This window comes from Bufo gargarizans, chromosome 1 (assembly GCF_014858855.1).
Source record: "Bufo gargarizans isolate SCDJY-AF-19 chromosome 1, ASM1485885v1, whole genome shotgun sequence".
Lineage (NCBI taxonomy): Eukaryota > Metazoa > Chordata > Amphibia > Anura > Bufonidae > Bufo > Bufo gargarizans.
The window spans coordinates 720,358,037-720,378,988 of NC_058080.1; the positions used below are offsets into that span (position 1 = coordinate 720,358,037).

Sequence of the window (20,952 nt, forward strand, 5' to 3'; positions counted from 1 at the left end):
CCAATTATTTCCCACTTGCTTTGGCAATGCTAAAATGTATTTAGTCCTGCCAATAAAGCTGATTTCATTTGATAGATAATGAGATAAATAGATAGATAGGAGATAGATATAGATAGATATTAGATAGACAGATGATATATAGAACAGTGTCACAAACCCTCAGCTAGGATTAGTATAATGAATGGGCAAGTTTTCATCCTCTGAACAAGAATTTTCCCATTCACTGACATCACGCAGAGATCTTGAAAATGGCGAAGAATTAACAGAACATCGATTGGGTTGTTGGAGAACTGTTTATTTGATGATGATTGAGCTTTATTAAAATAAAACAGGAAAATAACTTTGTGCGGCAGAAACCAATGCAAACACCAGGAGCACTTACAGACTCGTGGAGATGTGGCCCTGGTAGCCCTGGTCGTGGCTGTGCTTCATGTGTCATGTACACGTCTTCACTTCTTTGTGGGATTTTCCGAATGTTGTATGTTTCTGCCACAGGCCTGAAGTTTAGTGTCCCCGGGATGGTGTCACAGTAGCTAATTAGTGTGATAATGGCGTTTGATAGCTTTGACACAAACACCATTGTCACACTCCACAGCTCCAGCTCTACAGATCGGGTGGGCACCGCTGCCACGGTCATATCCTGCAAGAGAGAGGCCGAGGGTCAGTGTACAGTATATACACATCATCTGTCTGTATGCCTATTATTTATTGCCAGAACTAGCATTGCCAAAGCAAGTGGGAAATAATTGGGTAGGGTTGGGGGATGGGGACACGTCCAGCAGGGGGGGTATAAGAAGTATGGGGCGCATTTATTGAGACTGGCATTTTAGATACGGGTCTTAATAAAGCCCTGCATTGGCGGTGGATCTGCCGGAGTTATTAAGGGGTGCCGGCCTCTTGGATCCACAGCTGCTTCCGAGCGGTCTTACATTTAGAACAGGCGTAGAAAATGATGAATGAGATAGTCCTGCCGACCCGTCCCCGCACACTCGTTTAGACCTGGCGTGAGCGGGGAAAAGTCGCAGAGTGCGGCACAATTTGGACCTTTTTGTGCCAGAAATACGCCTACTATAGGAATATTTCTGGTTAGTAAATTACCCCCTATGTGTCTGTTATCTACGGTATCTATCTATTCATCTCATATCTATCTCCTATCTATCTATTATCTATCTATCTATTATCTATCTATCTCATATCTATCTATCTATCTCATATCTATCTATCTATCTATCAATTATCTATCTATCTATCTATCTCATATCTATATATCTATCTATCTATCTCACATATAATCACCTGCTCGTTAGTGGAGGAGACCGTTGCTATTACATGCAGTGATCTCCTCCACAGTATGTGAAGCAGTGATCTCTAATGCAGCGTTCCTCATCTCCAGTCCTCAGGGCCACCTACCGGTCAGGATATGAGAATATCCCACAGAATTAATCCCTGTGGTAAGTCCTGATGCACTGACACTAATTATATCACCTGCTCAATACTAAGGAAACCCTGAAAACATGGCCGGCAGGTGGGTCCCGAGGACCGGAGTTGAGGAACGCTGCGCTAATGCCGTCACATTGTCTTACTGTGGATGTGGTGCACATCACATAAGCCATTAAAAAGTCAATTAAAAGTGAAGATGAGGATTGCTATTCTGTATCTCACACGTATCTTTCCTTAGGCTTGCAGCAGTGTGAATGATGAGAGTAATGCTTTCTCCAGTTATTACTATAACGGACAGCGAGATATCTTCTTTCTCCTATAGTAGATTTCTGGGATTAGTGTGGTTAGTATTATTTACAGCAGGGGGCGCTGCACGCCTCTGAGCCTTGTCTGGTTACATTGGTTACTTTTCTGTATGTAACTCCACAATAATCCCTGAGAAGGTGAAGCAATGAGCGATGCTCTGAAGCAGAGCAGCTGTTTTATTGCTTTTATTAAGTTTGGTTCTAGCGAGAAATCCTTCTGTGAGCAAAACCTGTGGGCCGAGGCGAGGGTAGGCGCCGTGCTGTTCTCATCGTACAGCTGCACGCTCTGCTCTTCTATACATGCTGTTTTATTACGTTTATTCGCTTGTTTTGTGTCAGAAATAAAGAGAATTGCACATGATGTTGGAATTTTAAAAGAATCTGTAATATTTGGAATAAAGTGAGTGCAGCTCTGGAGTATAATACAGGATGTAATTAAGGATTAGTATAGAAATAATGTATGTACATGGTGACTCCACCAGCAGAACAGTGAGTGCAGCTCTGGAGTATAATACAGGATGTAATTAAGGATTAGTACAGAAATAATGTATGCACATAGTGACTCCATCAGCAGAACAGTGAGTGCAGCTCTGGAGACAAAAAAATACAGGATGTAAAGTGGGATCAGTACAGGATAAGTAATGTAATATATGTACACATTGATTCTGCCAGCAGAATAGTGAGTGAAGCTCTAGAGTATAATACAGGATGTAACTCAGGATCAGTACAGGATAAGTAATGTAATGTATGTACGCAGTGACTCCACAAGCAGAATAGTGAGTGCAGCTCTGGAGTATAACACAGGATGTAACTCAGGATCAGTGCAGGATAAGTAATGTATGTACACAGTGACCGGACCAGCAGAATAGTGAGTACAGCTCTGGAGTATAATACAGGATGTAACTCAGGATCAGTACAGGATAAGTAATGTCATGTATGTACACAGTGACTCCACCAGCAGAATAGTGAGTGCAGCTCTGGAGTATAATACAGGATATAACTCAGGATAAGTAATGTAATGTATGTACACAGTGACTCCACCAGCAGAATAGTGAGTGCAGCTCTGGAGTATAATACAGGATATAACTCAGGATAAGTAATGTAATGTATGTACACAGTGACTCCACCAGCAGAATAGTTAGTGCAGCTCTGGAGTATAATACAGGATGTAACTCAGGATAAGGAATGTAATGTATGTACACAGTGACTGCACCAGCAGAATAGTGAGTGCAGCTCTGGAGTATAACACAGGATGTAACTCAGGATCAGTACAGGATATGTAATGTATGTACACAGTGACTGCACCAGCAGAATAGTGAGTGCAGCTCTGAAGTATAATACAAGATGTAACTCAGGATCAGTACAGGATAAGTAATGTAATGTATGTACACAGTGACTCCACCAGCAGAATAGTGAGTGCAGCTCTGGAGTATAATATAGGATGTAACTCAGGATCAGTACAGGATAAGGATTGTAATGTATGTACACAGTGACTGCACCAGCAGAATAGTGAGTGCAGCTCTGGAGTATAATACAGGATGTAACTCAGGATCAGTACAGAAAAAGTAATGTAATATATGTACACAATGACTCCACCAGCAGAATAGTGAGTGCAGCTCTGGAGTATAATACAGGAGATAACTCAAGATCAGTACAAGATAAGTAATGTAATGTATGTACACAGTGACTCCACCAGCAGACTAGTGAGTGCAGCTCTGGAGTATGATCACAGCCCCGTGCAAGAGGAGGGTCTTCTTTGTATCTACATGATTGCTGGGCTGGTGTCACTGTGGATATAGGCAGGTTCATGCACAGTCATCTCTCCCGCCCTGCCAATCAAGAAGGAGATGGAGGGGCTGGCAGATGAAGCAGGAGTGCAGTGTGGTCTTTTGCAAACAGATCACTAAGTGAAAGGAATCATTACATTTAGCTGAGACAGCCCTGCAAGACAGTGTGCCGGGTTTATCACTGCATTGCCTGCTGACAAATACCCTGTAATATCCCGACTGAGATGTCTCTAATATTCTTATTATTTCCATTTTAGGCATGGGACAAATTAAAAGTACTGGTATTCTTTTATTTTTACATTTTATTGTATTTTTATTTATTTACATTTTTACTTATTATTATTGCTTTTGAAGAGATACAGTATAACGAGCAGTAATCACACATTGCAGTGTGTAGAGCCGGGGCAGCAGCTTCACAGGGACATCACAGATAGGACACGTAATGCTGTCCTATCTGTGGTCTTATTTTCATATTTAGATTTAACATAAAAACTAAAGTATTTACCTCCCTTCTAAAAATATATACCTTTTATTAAATATACATTAAAAAATATATCTTACGAATAACCCCTATCAATAGTTTAATCCTTAACAGTCATATAATAAGCCATCTATATAGGATCGCAATCTCAGGCAGGTATATCCGGAGGTGGGACAGTGAATGTCCTTCTTACTCATGATTTGTTGACATCAGATAGGCTAAGGCTACTTTCACGCTGGCGTTTTGGTTTTCCGTTTGTGAGATTTGTTCAGGGCTCTCACACGCGGTCCAAAACGGATCCGTTTTCCCCTAATGCATTCTGAATGGATAAGGATCCGCTCAGAATGCATCAGTTTGCCTCCGTTCGGTCACCATTCCGCTCTGGAAGCGGACACCAAAACCCTGCCTGCAGCGTTTTGCTGTCCGCCTGACGAAGCGGAGCCAAACGGATCCGTCCTGGCACACAATGTAAGTCAATGGGGAAGGATCCGTTTTCTCTGACACAATCTGGCACAATAGAAAACGGATCCGTCTCGCATTGACTTTCCATAGAGTTCATGATGGATCCGTCTTGGCTATGTTACAGATAATGCAAACGGATCCGTTCATGACGGATGCATGCGGTTGTATTATTTTAACGGATCCGTGTTTGCAGATCCATGACGGATCCGCCCCAAAACACGAGTGTGAAAGTATAAATCCCAAGGAAAACATTAATAAAAGTAAGTACCGTCCCTTGTGGAAAAATAGGTTCCAAGGAAGATGTTGATAAAATAAAATATCATCTCCCAGAAAATTGTTGATGAAATAGATTACCGTCCCTTTTTTAAATAAAGTACCGTCCCAACGCTGCGTTTCCCCAGTATTAGCACTGGTTCTTCAGGGGATACTGTATTGTACGGGAGAGCGACCAGTAGCAATATGGTGATGACACGGGGCCGCAATCGTTTGTCAGCTAATCATATCTTTAATGCTAGCAGAAAAATGCTCGCTGGTCGGCAAGGGTTGTGCTGCAGAGATAATGGGGGATGAATGATCTTAATAAGGATTTTTCATCCCCCATGCAGTGTCCATCCATCACTGTGAAGGCTGATCACTTATCGGCACTTGTTATGGCCATGTAAAACCACAAGATGATGCTTCCACTTTTTTTTAGGGGTGGGAGACCCGACCAGTAGTGTTGAGCGCGAATATTCGAATCGCGATTTTTTTTCGCGAATATCGGCACTTCGCTAATTCGCGAATATTTCGAATATAGTGCTATAAATTCGCAATTTCGAATATTCTTTTTTTTTTTTTTTTTTTTTTATTGTTATATTTTTTCCTTTCCCACTTCCCTAAAGTTGTTCTTACCTGTCCTTTGGATTCCTGGCTTCCTGGCTGCTCCAGTCAGTGCCCGTTGCCGCTTCTGCCGCCTTCCGTGCTCATGGAGCGTCCCCATCTCCATGGGAACGTCTCCATATACTAGAATGTACTGTCGGATTTGAGAATTACGTTGAAATCGCAATTGCGATTAATATAACACGAAATAATCGCATTTGCGATTTCAACGTAATTCTCAAATCCGACAGTACATTCTAGTATATGGAGACGTTCCCATGAGCATGGAATATAGCATTACTAAGTTAAAATCGCAAATGCGATTATTTCGTGTTATATTAATCGCATTTGCGATTTTTTTTTTTTACTATGGTTGGCTTCAATGGTAGAATTAGCGAATATGACGAATATATTCGTTATATTCCACAAAACGAATATACGAATATATTCGTTATATTCCACAAAACGAAGATAACGAAGTATTCTGCATCTCAGTTATATCTACCTATTCATCAACTTCGCTAATTCTAGCAATCATATAGGACAGTTTACTATAGAGACAGATAAGTATAATTCGCTATGCGATTATATTACTTTGCTTTTTTATATAAATAGATTATAATAATTATCAGGTATTATAATTATTCTATTTATATAAAAAAAAAGCAGTCATATAATCGCATAGTGAATTATACTTAGCTGTCTCTATAGTAAACTGTCCTATATGATTGCTAGAATTAGCGAAGTTGATGAATAGGTAGATATAACTGAGATGCAGAATACTTCGTTATCTTCGTTTTGTGGAATATGACGAATACATTCGTATATTCGTTTTGTGGAATATAACGAATATATTCATCATATTCGCTAATTCTACCATTGAAGCCAACCATATTAAAAAAAAAAAAAAAAAATCGCAAGTGCGATTAATATAACACGAAATAATCGCATTTGCGATTTTTACTTAGTAATGCTATATTCCAGGGATCAGCAACCTCCGGCACTCCAGCTGTTGTCAAACTACGACTCCCAGCATGCTCCATTCACTTCTTTGGGAGTCCTGAGAACAGCCATGGAGGTGTGCATGCTGGGAGTTGTAGTTGCACCACAGCTGGAGTGCCGAAGGTTGCTGATCCCTGCTATATGCCATGCTCATGGAGCGTCCCCATCACCATGGTAACGTCTCCATATACTAGAATGTACTGTCTGATTTGAGAATTACGTTGAAATCGCAAATGCGATTATTTCGTGTTATATTAATCGCATTTGCGATTTCAATAGGAGAGTAGCCTTTAAGTTTAAAAAAAAAATTAAAAAATTAAAAAATTTAAAAAATCGCATATGCGATTTTTTTAAATCGCATATTATTCGCGATAACTAGCATAATGACGAATATTCGATTTCGACGAATATAAAACGAATATTCTATCGAATATTCGCGAATTTCGTCGAAATCGAATATGGCACCTGCCGCTCATCACTACCGACCAGTAGCAATACGGTGAGGACTATTTTATGACTGTAGGGACTTTTATGGAGGAGACATCAGGCTGGGAAATAGTCCACAAGTGGAAGCGTCACATTGTGGCCATAACAAGTGCCGATCAGTGGTCAGCCTTCACAGTGACGGATGGACACTGCATGGGGGATGAACAATCATTATTGAGATCATTCATCCCCCATTATCTCTGCAGCACAACCCTTGCCGACCAGCGAGCATTTTTCTGCTAGCATTAAAGATATGATTAGCTGACAAACGATTGCGGCCCCAGTGTAAAAGGACCTTTAGGCCACGTTCACATGGACGTCCCACAGATCAGTAATACTGCACGTATGAAGGAAAATAAATTACATGAAACACCCGCTTTGAGAAATGGATGCCATACACTAAACATACAGATAACACATGGATACGGCCATAATTTGCACACTCTCCATAGACTTCAAGTGAATTGGGCAGGGTGCAGCTCCAGGGCCAGCGGCCGAGATAAGAAAGAACTTAGAAGGGACCTCCTCCTTCTCAAGATCGGTGGGGTTCCCTGAGGTCAGACCCCCAACTGATCATGGCAATCACTTCATAAAATAGTAATACCTCTTTAAAGGCGTTTTCTGGGACTTAGATATTGATGATCTATACTCAGGATAGGTCATCAATATCAGATTGGTGGGGGTCCGACAACCTCCGTGTACACTGTGTAGCTTCTGGTGTCAGTGTATTAACATGAATAGGAGCTGAGCTGCAGTACCCTGGATAACCACTACACAGTGTACGGTGCTGTCTGCCTCCAGCTCCCCGTATAGTTTTAAGCACCGTGACTGGCAGATCGGTGAGGGTGTTGGGTGTGGGACACCCACCGATCCGATATGGATGACTTATCCTGAGAATAGATTAGCAATCATACAAGTAAAATAAAATGAAAAATGATAAATAAGTAAAATAAAATAAAAATTTGTAAATAAATTATAAATAAAATATATATTCATATAATACAGGTATGAACAAATATACAGATATAATTAGATTCTAACAATATACATGAATATTATATACTGTGCTTTTACATAATAATCTGTAATATAGGATACAAAATAATAAAATGATCTTTTTTTTCTAAATATTGCCATGTATCATTATAAAAGTTCCTACCTTCTTCCCCCTGATCACATAATGTGCCTGGCTGCTCACGTCCGACCTCTGCCTCTCGATGTAGTAGTAGAGGAAATGCTCAGTCTCCCTTTATGCAAAGCTGAACTTTAAAGTAAACAAGCCCCGATCTCCCTGATAAGTCACATTAAAATATTGATTAACAGAGCGGCTCCGACATTCCGCTGGACTGAGCAACCGCCCAACTTTCTGAGATAATGGCCGCCAGTCATTTTTTTGCTTTTTAACCTCAGTGTGGTCCTCTGTTTTTGTCCTGTTTATTTTAGGTTATTTATATATTTAGTCTTCTTGCTACCGTATATTTCCAGCTGCAGCTTTTGGTTCATACAGTTAACATTTTTAACCCTTTAAGGACGCGGCCTCGTCTGGGCCTTAAGCACCAAGATTTTTTTTTTTTCTCTTTTCCATCATCACATTCTAACCGCCATCATCTTCTCTTATGTTTCTGTCGATGTGACCATATGATGGCTTGTTTATGTGCCATAATTAGTCTTTATTTTTATTTTTGTGCCATTTGGGGGGCATATACCGTAATTGACTGACTAATCTTTATAAATCTGTTATAAAGGGGAATTGCAAAGCAACAGCAAATCCACCATTTTGTATGTGATGTGGCAATACATATGTGCCAAATTCCAGAACCAGCCTAAATCCCAGATGTGGTGATAAATACATTCGGATGAATGTTCAGCGCTACCAAACATACAGGAGCATCCAGCACTGTATACCTATTACATCCAGTGATGTCTTTTCTGATGACATATATGCCTTTTCTTTCCTAATCTTCTCCTTTCAGCCCAGACCGCCATGATGACTTCTTTCAGCCACTGTTTTGTCGATCATCCTTTCCTTTCTGGTGTCCCAACAGTATTTTATCCTGATGTTACCCCCAAAACTGTGCCTGCTGTGCTCCCCACTGCCAGACTGTCATATACTATACTGCAGAATAATAGTGTTAGCTCCACTAATCTAGAACATTTCATAATCCCATATCTGTCAAGTTCCACTATGATGCCGTGATGTCATACAATCATACTGTGATGTCATGATGTAATGAAATGATGTTACATAATTTTTTTAGATAATGATGTAATAATCTAATTCGTGTTGAGCCTGAATTTCAGGGAAAATTCGATTCGCCTCGAAGCCGAATTTCCTCGTGCTTCATGATAGCGAATCGATTTTGCCTGAATGGCGGCAAAAAATTAAATAAAAAAATCATACTTACCTCATCCATTTGACCATGACGAGCCGGCCGTCAACACCTTGATTGAAGATCTTGCACAAAATCCTGTGCGCGGTGACATGTGGAGTTACCACGCCGGCCGACATGATGACTTATTCATGGGCAGCGCTAGATTTTGCGCTAGATCTTCAATTAAGATGGTGGCGGTTGGCTCGTCGCAATCAAATGGGTGAGGTAAGTATGATTTCATTTATTTTATTTTTATTTTACACTGTGTTATATCTGTCACATGCAGCTATGAGTGCTGCAGCCTCTTCAAACAGCTAATCGTCGGGGATGCCGGGTGTCAGAACCCCACCAATCTAAGGGCTCGTTCACACGAACGTGTGCCGCCCGTTGTCGTATTGCGGATCCGCAATACACGAGGCACCGTTCCGTGTGCATTCCGCATAACGGATGCGGACCCATTCACTTCAATGGGTCCGCAAATCTGGAGATGCGGAACGGAACCACGGAACGGAACACTACAGAAGCACTACAGAGTGCTTCCTGGGGTTCCGTTCCATGCCTCCGCACTGCAAAAAGATAGAAAATGCTCTATCATTTTGCAGAACGGAGGGATCGTGGACCCATTCAAGTGGGTCCACGATTCCCATGCTCCTGGGCCACGGTCGTTGCCCGTGGATTGTGGACCGCAATTTGCAGTCCACAGCACGGGCTTCACACGGTCGTGTGAACGAGCCCTAATACTGATGACCTATTTCGAAGATACATCATCAATATTTAAGTTCTGGAAAGCCCCTTTAATCATGCAGCTTTTTTATTTTCACATTTCAAAAGCCATAACGATTTTATTTTTCCATCGACATATGAGGAAGGGTTCATTTTTTGAGGGATAAGTTACATTTTTTAATGGCATAAATGGCACATAACAAGCATTGTACAATTTTTTGGGGAAGGGGCGACCAAATGGACCAATAATGGACAATAAATGACAATAATGGACCTCTAGTAAAACAGGTCCCTTAAAGTCCTACATACACAGAGGGTGGGCCGCCAGAATAATTTCTTATGGTGGCCCCAAGGGACGAAGCTGGGTGTGACAACTGAAAAAACACAGGTTTTGTTTTCATGGCGTTCACTTTATTCTGTAGTTTTATGTTTTTTCTACTTTTGCACAATAAAATCAATATGTTCTTCAACATAATCTGTTTTTGTGTCGCTGCATTCAAAGACCCTAAGCATTTTTATTTCCGTACCTCTGTATACGGAGAAGTATGAGGGCTTGTGTTTGCAGGGTGTCTCGTAGCTTTCATTGGTGCATTCTGGGGAACATTAAAGGGATTTTCCATTTTGCATCAACGTCCTTTACAATAATCATTTATGAAGGTCGTTCTGGGCTATGGAGACATGTAGCTTTCTTACTTCGTGTGATGTTATGTCCATGGACAGGGCATTGATAGGGGACTGTCTATGTAGCTAGCTCAGTGGGAGGAGCTATGAAATAGCTAGGCTTATTTTTCTTGCAACGGAGCTGTGTGAGGGCTTGATTTTTGCGGCATGACTTTTAGTTTTCATTGTACATAGTAGAGATGAACCGGGTACGTTACAAACTTTGCAAAATTTCATCCAGCAGACGAACCTGAACCTTTGCAGTATTCTACTGCCAGGGAGAGTGAAGGGAAAGGCTAGAATTACAAAGAAGAATTATGTGTGTAGAATAGGGACAAGCAGGGAAAGCTGTCAGCCAGGGAGGAAGGAGAGGAGCTGTGTCCGCTGTGCCTCCTGGAAGAACTGCAACTGCCGCAACCCTCAAAAGTAGCTACCTGCAAAGAAATAATTTCATTTTTTCCCATTTTAACAGAAATCCTTTTTTTTTTTTTTGCAGAGGAGGGCGGAATAAGCTCACACTGTACATACATATACACACTTTTTATTATCCAGACAGTAGATGTAGAATTTGAAATCTCAGTGAAAACTCCTGAAATACTAGTCCAAACTCAAGGTCAGTGCATCTCCAAATAGTGACATTGGTTGGAGGGAATAGCTGCATAGTAGTTTGTTAACTTGTGTTTTACATAGGATTTTTTTTTTTTTCGGAATGTGCATATTTTATCTAGCAAAAAAACATTAGGCACAAATCTGTTAGTGCCGCCAATACTGCTGTATTTCCAACATCATCTGTCAGTAGCAGTGTCTTCAGTGTCTTTGTGGAAAGGGAAGGACATCGTTTTACGCCTCCCTGTCTTTAAGTTCCAGAAACCAGATTTGCAAACCGTTCCATACTTTGTGTGACTGTGTACGTTTAGGCCCAAAAATGTCAGGGCTGCCGTAGGGTTCCAAACAAAAGTTAGTTGCAGCACCAGCTATCTGGTCAGCAGTAGTAGTAGTAGTAGTAGTAGGCCGCAGTTGTCCTTTGCTTTGGAAAACCACAACATTATAGTTCAGGAGAAAGAGGATGAAACATAGAATGTGTCGGCAGATAAGAACCATTTGGCCCATCTAGTCTGCCCAATATATCTGAATACTATGGATAGCCCCTGGCCCTGTCTTATATGAAGGATGGCCTTATACCTATCCCATGCATGCTTAAACTCCTCCACTGTATTTGCAGCTACCACTTCTGCAGGAAGGCTATTCCATGCATCCACTACTCTCTCAGTAAAGTAATACTTCCTGATATTACTTTTAAACCTTTGTCCCTCTAATTTAAAACTATGTCCTCTTGTAGCAGTTTTTCCTCTTTTAAATATTCTCTCCTCCTTTACCGAGTTGATTCCCTTTATGTATTTAGCAGTTTCTATCATATCCCCTCTGTCTCGTCTTTCTTCCAAGCCATACATGTTAAGGTCCTTTAATCTTTCCTGGTAAGTTTTATCCTGCAATCCATGTACCAGTTTAGTAGCTCTTCTCTGAACTCTCTCCAAAGTATCAATATCCTTCTGGAGATATGGTCTCCAGTACTGAGCACAATACTCCAGATGAGGTCTCACTAGTGCTCTGTAGAGCGGCATGAGCGCCTCCCTCTGTCTACTGGTAATGCCTCTCCCTATACACCCAAGCATTCTGCTAGCATTTCCTGCTGCTCTGTGACATTGTCTTCCTACCTTTAAGTCTTCTGAAATAATGATCCCTAAATCCCTTTCCTCAGATACTGAGGTTAGGACTGTATCACTGATTTTATATTCTGCTCTTGGGTTTTTACGCCCCAGGTGCATTATCTTGCACTTATCAACATTAAATTTTAGTTGCCAGATTTTTGACCATTCCTCTAGTTTTCCTAAATCCTTTTCCATTTGGTGTAACCCTCCAGGAACATCAACCCTGTTTGAAATCTTTGTGTCATCAGCAAAAAGACACACCTTACCATCGAGGCCTTCTGCAATTTTCGCTGATAAAGATATTAAACAATATGGGTCCCAGAACAGATCCCTGAGGTACCCCACTGGTAGCAAGAACTTGGTCTGAATATACTCCATTGACTACAACCCTCTGTTGCCTGTCCCTCAGCCACTGCCTAATCCATTCAACAATATGGGAGTCCAAGCTCAAAGACTGCACTTTATTGATAAGCCTTCTATGTGGGACAGTATCAAAAGCCTTACTAAAGTCTAGATAAGCGATGTCTATTGCACCTCCACCATCTATTATTTTAGTCACCCAATCAAAAAAATCAATAATATTAGTTTGACATGATCTCCCTGAAGTAAACCCATGCTGTTTTTCATCTTTCAATCCATGGGATTTTAGATGTTCCACAATCCTCTCCTTAAGTATGGTTCCCATTAATTTCCCCACTATTGATGTCAGGCTTACTGGCCTATAGTTGCCCGATTCCTCCCTACTACCTTTCTTGTGAATGGGCACAACATTTGCTAATTTCCAATCTTCTGGGACGTGTCCTGTTGCCAGCGATTGGTTATATAAATCTGTTAATGGTTTTGCTAGTAGCTTTGGGTGTATCCCATCAGGCCCCTGTGACTTATTTGTATTAATTTTAGACAGCTGACTTAGAACCTCTTCCTCTATAAAGACACATGCATCAAAAGATTCATTAGTCTTCTTTCCTAACTGAGGTCCTTTTCCTTCATTTTCCTTTGTAAAAACTGAACAGAAGTATTTATTGAGGCAGTCAGCTAGTTCTTTATCTTCTTCCATATACCTTCCTTCTTTTGTTTTCAATTTGGTATTTCCTTGTTTTAGTTTCCTTTTTTCATTTATGTATCTGAAGAATGTCTTATCGCCTTTTTTTACTGACTGAGCTGATGAGATAGTGGCTTGGATGGCACACTCCTCAGTCTCAGCAGGATTACATGGAGGTGACTTCGGAGTCTGACACTGTGCTGTGGAGCCAGGGGGCACTGCATTCCTCCTGCCCCCACCTTGAAGCCCTTTCAGTGGAGTCCTTTCAGTCTTCACTGTCCCTTCCTAGTGGGGCACCTTCCGGTTTCCTAAGAAGCGGCAAGAAAACCCCACCACGCCCTACGGCAGTTAAGAGAGTCTCCCTGTTGACCACTTGTGTGAGAGCAGTCAGCGTTTGTACTGCCCTGAGGAGGAGGCTGCAGACCCCATGCATAGCTACTTTGGTGGTGGTAGTGCCCACAGTATTGGCGATGGGGGCAGCGACAGTGATGGGAGCAGCGACTCTGATGACAATTGTGTGTTGGACAGGACCTGGGAGCAGGATCGGGGTGCTGGGGAGGAGGCAACATCAGAGGAGGAGGGTGGTGTGCAGCAGCGATCTGGTGATGCTGCTGACGCTGTGGGTGGGTTAGGCCCAAAACATGTCAGAGGTAAGCCAAGCTTGGCTGCCTCTAGCTCTGCGCAAGTGTCTCCTGTTTTTATCCACGCTTTTGGAAGACAAAAGCAATGCCCTATGCAAGTTCTGCAAGAACAAAATAAGACATGGGCAGGCAAACACTAACGTAGGCACCACAGCTCTATTGAACCACATGAAGCAGCATCACTCCATCCCTTGGGCAAGCCAAGGTTATAGCCAGGTACTGGACAAGAGTTCCTTCCTTCTCCCAGTCCCTCTTGTGGCAGCCAGGCAGCATTCACGTGCAGTATGGTGTCTTTCACATCGTCATCATCCCTTTCCGCTTCTCCAGCTCAGACTCCACTTCCTCTACTCCATGGCCAGCCGATGATAATGGAATCTTTGGCCAGGAAACAACTCTACACGTCCAGCATCCCGATGGGGCGCAAACTTAATTCTGACATGGTCAAGTTTCTGGCGGTGCAGTTGCTGCCATACCATTTAGTCGAGTATGTGCAAAGGGCCGCCTCCACCTAGGGCCCTCTATATAATCCGACCCAGGTATAGGAATGCCGAGTGGTATAGTGCGGCCTAAAATGTCTCTTTATGTGTGTCACAGTGCTCCTACCTGGACCCCAGGCTTTGGCTCCGAAGCAATACATAGGGGGAATAATTGAGGGATTCGAAAGAAAGATTCAGTCCAGACCTTGAATGTAGTTGAACAGCAGCTTTACTTTGGTAAACGTTAATCAGAAACAATCATTAAGCGTTGTCTTGGTCCCAGCAGGCTTTAGCATTAAAACTGGCAGGCAAACTCGACTCTGCTACATCTGTTTCTCTCTGGCTCTGCTGTACTGACAGGCTGACTGTATAACTCAGATTCTTCTGTCTGCTGCACTTCTCTCTGTAGTCTGACTCTTAAGTTATGCCAGGGAACTTTTCTCCTGGCTTCTGAGGCTCTAAGCTTTGGCCTCCATGGCCAGCAGAGCTGAGTGTGCTCCGGCTGGCTTGGGCACGTCCAGCAAAGACGTGCCCTGCACACCTTCATCTAGCAGGGGATAAGCTAGACTAACGAAAACTCGTCCTCACCCTTCCTGCAGGAAGTGGGACTAGCCCACTTCTCCACAGAGGGGGGGTAGAATGGAATGGAAGGTTCCACTCTATATAAGATAGCTGTGTCATGTTTGCTGCCACCTGCTGGTGAACCAGGAACATTACATATAAACAGTTGCAAACATTAGAAATGCACAGTGTGGTGAAACTGGAACAGAATGCATAGATGACATTAATGTTAGCAGACACAGATAGAAGCCGGGTGCAGGAGTGGTAACACCACTCTGGAGTGTTACATATGCTGCCTTTAGGGAGATAATGGTGTGCAGTCAGCCTTGCTGAAAGATATTTATTTCTCCAAAAAAAGCCATCCCTGCCCAGTGTAGGGTGGCCAGATGTCCGGTTTTCAGGCTCCCTGTCCTCCGTCTGCCACAGGGCCTAGACGGACACAGGGATGTCCACCCTTTCAGTAGCTCACTCTCAGACAGCAGCACTGCGCTTTCTGAGCGTGAGCTGCAGCAACTAACTGAGGCTTCTCTCACCCCCAGTCAGTCACCAGAGCCGCAGACATGGCTCCCTGTGGCTGACTGAGGGGGAGAGAAGCGCCCCGGGCTGCGTCCCGCTCACCTTCCCTTCTGAAAGTTATTTCCTCTCCTCCTCCAGTTTTTTAACGGGCTGGTGATGGGGGCGTGTCTTCACTTGATGAGGGCATGGCTTCACAAGGCGTGGCGTGGTTTATCAGTTGAGGGTGTGGCCGGTGAGGTCCGGCTTTCTTGGGTGAAGCCAGTGGCCACCCTAGCCCGGTGGACACCTGGAGCTGCTCTTATGGGCAGGGACAGTACATGTCTTTTACAGTCCACTGGGTCAATATTTTTTGCGGCAGCGGAGAGGCAGCACCCGGGCAATGAGGCCAGGTCCTTTTGACACCGCCCCCACAATTATGTCAGCCTGTCTCCCACACCAGGCACTTATCCGCCTTCTCTGCCTCCTCCATGAATGCTCGCCTGTCCACAACAACAGCAGGGCACAGCGTCTATCCCGCTCCCCCTCCTTCCTATTACATGTGTCAAGGCAAGTGCTGCCATGCCGTGTTGGAGCTGATAGGCCTGGGAGAGAGTAGCCACACCGGCGAGCAGTTACTAAAGTCCATCAAGCAGCAAACATCTTGCTGGCTGTCGACTGCAACTGGACAAGGTAGTCAGCGACAATGAGTGCAGCATTGTGGCCACCCTGAACCTACGGTATATAACACATGTTCCCTGCATGCCGCAGCTTTCTAAATAAGTAGACAGTGCAAGAGGCTGTCCAAGCATTTCAGCCATTCTTACGTGGTGAGGAACACTCCCCTGGACCTGCAGCAACAGAATGGCCTGCCGCAACACCGATTAACACTCGACATTGCACACTCTTGAATGTCTGTACGAGCAGTGGAAAGCCGTGAACGTTTTTGTCACGCACCAGACTGCCTCAGCAGGGAGCATGTATTGTTTCCAAGTCAGGCAGTGGCAGCTAATCCGAAATGCCTGTACGGTGCTGAAGCTCTTTGAAGAGGCCACAAAGTTTGTCAGCTGGGACAACTGCGGCATGAACGAGGTCATCTGTCTCATATTTATCTTGGAAGAGACGTTGATGCTCATGCAGCAGGGGACCACAGCGGAAGAAGAGCAGCTGATGCATCTTGCTGTCCGCCCTGTAGCTGTTAGAGTCCCACAAGGAGAAGCTGCCATGGAGGAGGATGAGGAGCTGCCACTGCAAGAGGAGGAGCTGGAGATGGAGGAGTAAGAGGACGATGATGATGATTGCACTGGCCAGGACATCCAATCATCTCAATGAGGGCGTATACAGGTATGCTGGCCAGAAAGGCGACCTGTTTTCTGTACTTGCCTGCTTACTACCATGACAGGTGTATCGTCAGGGGCGTCAGCAGGCCATGCGACTGCTATGGGGCCCAAGGCAGGAGGGCCCAGTCTTAGTTGTGATTATCTCTTCTACTGGAGGTGAAAACTTGGTCAGGACTCTATCCTCTAGTCTAAAGGAACAACTTTTAGCAAATGAAGCAGTGGAAAAATGGCCCAAGGGTCATTGAAAAGGGATTAGGAGAAACCCTTCTGTCCTGTGTGGGGGGCCTTGTTTGATCCTTGCTATGGGGCCCTTACTTCTCTATGTATGCCACTGCGTATCATTGAGATCAGGCAGTCTGATGATTACTGGATAGCCATGTTTTCAGACCCTTGCTGTCAAAGCAAAATGAGGGAATTACGTTTTTAATAGGAAATACTGTGTACGCAGCTTGCCACAGCTTTCGGTTAGCAGACGCTTGCCACCAGCGTGTCTGAAAAGGAGGCCCACCACCCGTCACCACAAGCAGCAGTAGCAGCAGCAGCCATTTTAGTCTCCTCAACATGATGGAGCAGCGTGCAGCTGGGTCAGCAAGCCGACAGCTCCCATGTCATCTCCTAGGTTCAGGCCTACCTAAATTCTGGCCAGTCTCTGACACATACCCTGTTCCCTGACCCTATGGATTTCTGGGCAGGCAGACTGGAACAATGGCCCGAACTGGCACAACACACTCTATTTCTTCTTTAATGCTCAGCCTCCAGTGTCTTCTCGGAGAGGGATTATAGTGCTGCAAGGGGTGTTCCTCCGCCAAGTTGTCCTCCGCCAGTGTCTAAAACATCACTTTTGTCAAAATGAACTAAACCTGGATTCAGAAGGATTTTCACACTCCTCTGGCTGAGACTGATGCATAGATCTTGCCCCACCTTGCCACTGTTGCTGTCTACCTGCCTACCCCCCTGTGTCTATCATGCTGCATGCCACCTCCATGCCACTGCTTTGGTCTGCCGACCATCATGTTCTGTACGGCTGCTGCCTCCATCATGCTGCGGCCTGCCTGCCAACATATACCATATGGCTGCTGCTTCCATTGCCACCTCGGCTACTGCTCCTCGCTGCTAATCCCCTACTGGCACCAGTACTAATGCCAAACATCTGCCACTACTACCACTACTACTACTACTAACCATAAACAGCCGACATACTGCTTTGTATGTTCCATGCTATGCAGCTTCTGCTGCCGCTACTATTGTGGACATGTGCCTCTTATTACCCTACCCTTTCCACCACCACACTGCACGGCTGCTGCTCCCATTTAAAAGGGATAATTTTTATAGACCCTTCACAACAAGCCACTTTTTCTTCTGACAATAAACACTTGTGCATGTCGTACGGGCAGGCATTCTGACCCGGTCAAGGCATCATTTTGGAACGCTTGGTCCCCCAACAAGCCTCTGTTTTTGAGTGAGTTTACCCATAGCTATGTATGTCAGTGTCAATCAGACATCATTTACTATTGCTGTCATTGCGTTCAAAAGCTTGGAGAAGGGGGAGGGGGAAGCAAAAATTAATTTAAAAAAATGAATGAAAAGAGATAACATGTTTTCCTAAAATTTCTACAACTCCTAAAGGGGGTTATAAACCAATTTTCAGCTCAATTGGAGCCAATTTGGATCAATTGGGTCCAAACTGTTTGAAAAATTTGGAGAACCTGAACTGAACTGGATCTCGACAGGTTCGCTGATCTCTAGTACACAGGACTTTTTATCTCTTTTTATTCCATTTTTTTGGTGGCAATCACTGTAAAGAATAGATTTTATGATAATTGTGTAGTGCGGGTCATTACAGACTATGTGGAGGGGATTTTATTTTTGCAATTTTTTCTATTAAAAGGTGCCTTTTTACTGTAAATATAACTTTATTAAACTTTTTTTTTACTATTTACTAGTCCTCCAAGGGGTACTTTCACAGGCGATCTTTTAATCTCTTCTATAATACACTGTACTCGTTATGCAGTACAGTGTATTATACTGTCAGTGCTATACTGTATGCCTCTGGGCATACATTGCAGGAAGGCCTGGGGCCATAAATAAGCCTCTGGATGGCATGCTAAGACATCGACACCTCCTAATCTCATCCGTGGAGGTGCCGTTGCCTGACAGAGGGAGCTCCCTCCATCTAAAGCACTTAGATGCCACGGTCACTATTGACTGCATAATCTAGTAAGTTAAGCGGCTCAGGTAGGCGCTTCTGCCGGTCCGCGCCGTTAGTGCAGGAGTCCGCCGCTTATGGGTCTCCTGTGCAGTGCTTAGGCTAGGTCGCCTGCTAAAAGACCCATTAATAAATCTACTAAAAATACTTATTTGCAGTCACTAATGTATTAATCACCATAGTAATCCTGGAAAACTTCCTTAAGTATCAAGCACCTCAGGTATCATTCATATGCTGTTCCTTTACACTTTTTGATTAGGCTCATGATAGGATCTAATCAGTGAGGGTCCAACCATGAGGGAGGGTAGACAAAGCTGCTGCATTGTGGGAGCAGCGCTGCAGTAACCAGCTTTGTCCACTACAGAATGGATGGAGCTCTAGTATTTCGATCACTGATGCTAGAGCTGATCAGACCTCCGCCGATCAGAGATTGATGGCCTATCCTGAGGATAGTCCATTAATATAAAAAGTCCTGCAAAACCCATTTAGGGTGCCCATATACTGTACATAACAGCTAAATTGTCCGAACCTGCTCAGTTTGGCAACACCAGTTGACTAGCTTATGTATATAGGGTTGTGCCAAAGCAGATGTCGTGGCTTACTCCCCTCTCCTCATTGATCATACGTGGCCAAAAATATGTGTATGGTGGGGTTGGTAGGAATAGCTATTGATGGTGTATGACCACCTTTGGACCCGGACCTTTCACTTCTATATAAAAGCATTGATGGCGGTCACAATCTGGAATCAGCAGAATCATTGGCCTTAGGAGACTCGGGACGTGTCAGGACCACATGTATTATGCCATCCTGCTGATCAGTTATCTCACCTGATAAAATTCTTGCTCTATTTGTTTTATTCTTGGACCTCCACAATGAGTGAAGGTCAAAGCTGCATCCCAAAGGCTTTTAGTGGAGATAACGTCCATGAGTTCAGCAAACTATAAGCCAACGTTCTTTGGCCGTGCTTTCTTAAACAAACATAGGAAGCAAGCACAGATAACGGGACATCACAGCCGTGTGGGGTGCACCTTACCCCGGCCCAGATAACAGGGTTTGCAAAACTTTCCATCGAAAGCTAAAACAATAAAACGCATGAATTTGTAAAGATGTCGATAGATTCGCCATATGTAGCAGAGCTGGTTGTGTAATGCATGGTTGCATCATATCTAACAGAGCCCCTTATGAGGTCCATATGCCCTAATGGGTCTTGTGTCCAGGAGATCCTCGGTTCTTCTATGTCTGTATAATACTGAATTCATAGAGGGGTGTCACAACTGTATACGCTGGGTGGTCAGCTATCTTCAAAAAGTTATCATTACAGAGGAAGAGATATGTTTCTAGGTCATAAGGATGATGGTTTCCGCCATGACCCAGCTGTTAAAGAGGTTGCCTCATGAAAAATATTCTACATTTTTCAAACCAGCACCTGGATCTTGTAATTGCATGTAATTAAAAATGTATTATAGCCACTGAGTTATGCAATTAAATCTATCTGTATAGCGCCACCTGCTGATTTGTACTTTTTCCTTTTTCTCTGTTCACCTCAGTAGCATAACAGAAATGGTCGCACATGATCAGTTCATCCTTCACCAGCTACAGTCCTGGTCAAAAGTTTAAGACCACTTGAAAAATGGCAAAAAATCATATTTTACATTGTTGGATCTTAACAAGGTTCCAAGTAGAGCTTCAACATGCAACAAGAAGAAATAGGAGTGAGACTAAACATTTTTTGAGCATTCAATTAATTGAAAATAACGATTAAACTGAAACAGGCTGTTTTTCAGCTGATCCAAAGTTTAGGACCACATGCCTTTAAAAGGCCAAATCTGTGCAAAGATGTGGATTCATTGTCATTTTCTGTCAGGTAGTCACACGTTGTGATGGCAAAGGCAAAAAAAACTCTCCCTTT

The 20,952-nt window shown here is 43.5% G+C and overlaps 1 long non-coding RNA gene across 1 annotated transcript; it reads right to left on the reverse strand.

Moving 5' to 3' along the window:
- Positions 1 to 274: 274 nt before the first annotated feature.
- Positions 275 to 8,045, reverse strand: LOC122924858. Its single transcript, XR_006387441.1, has 2 exons — positions 7,981 to 8,045; positions 275 to 640 (listed from the first exon to the last, which is right to left on the reverse strand). It is a non-coding gene; the product is annotated as an uncharacterized LOC122924858 (long non-coding RNA).
- Between the last annotated feature and the right edge of the window lie 12,907 nt (positions 8,046 to 20,952).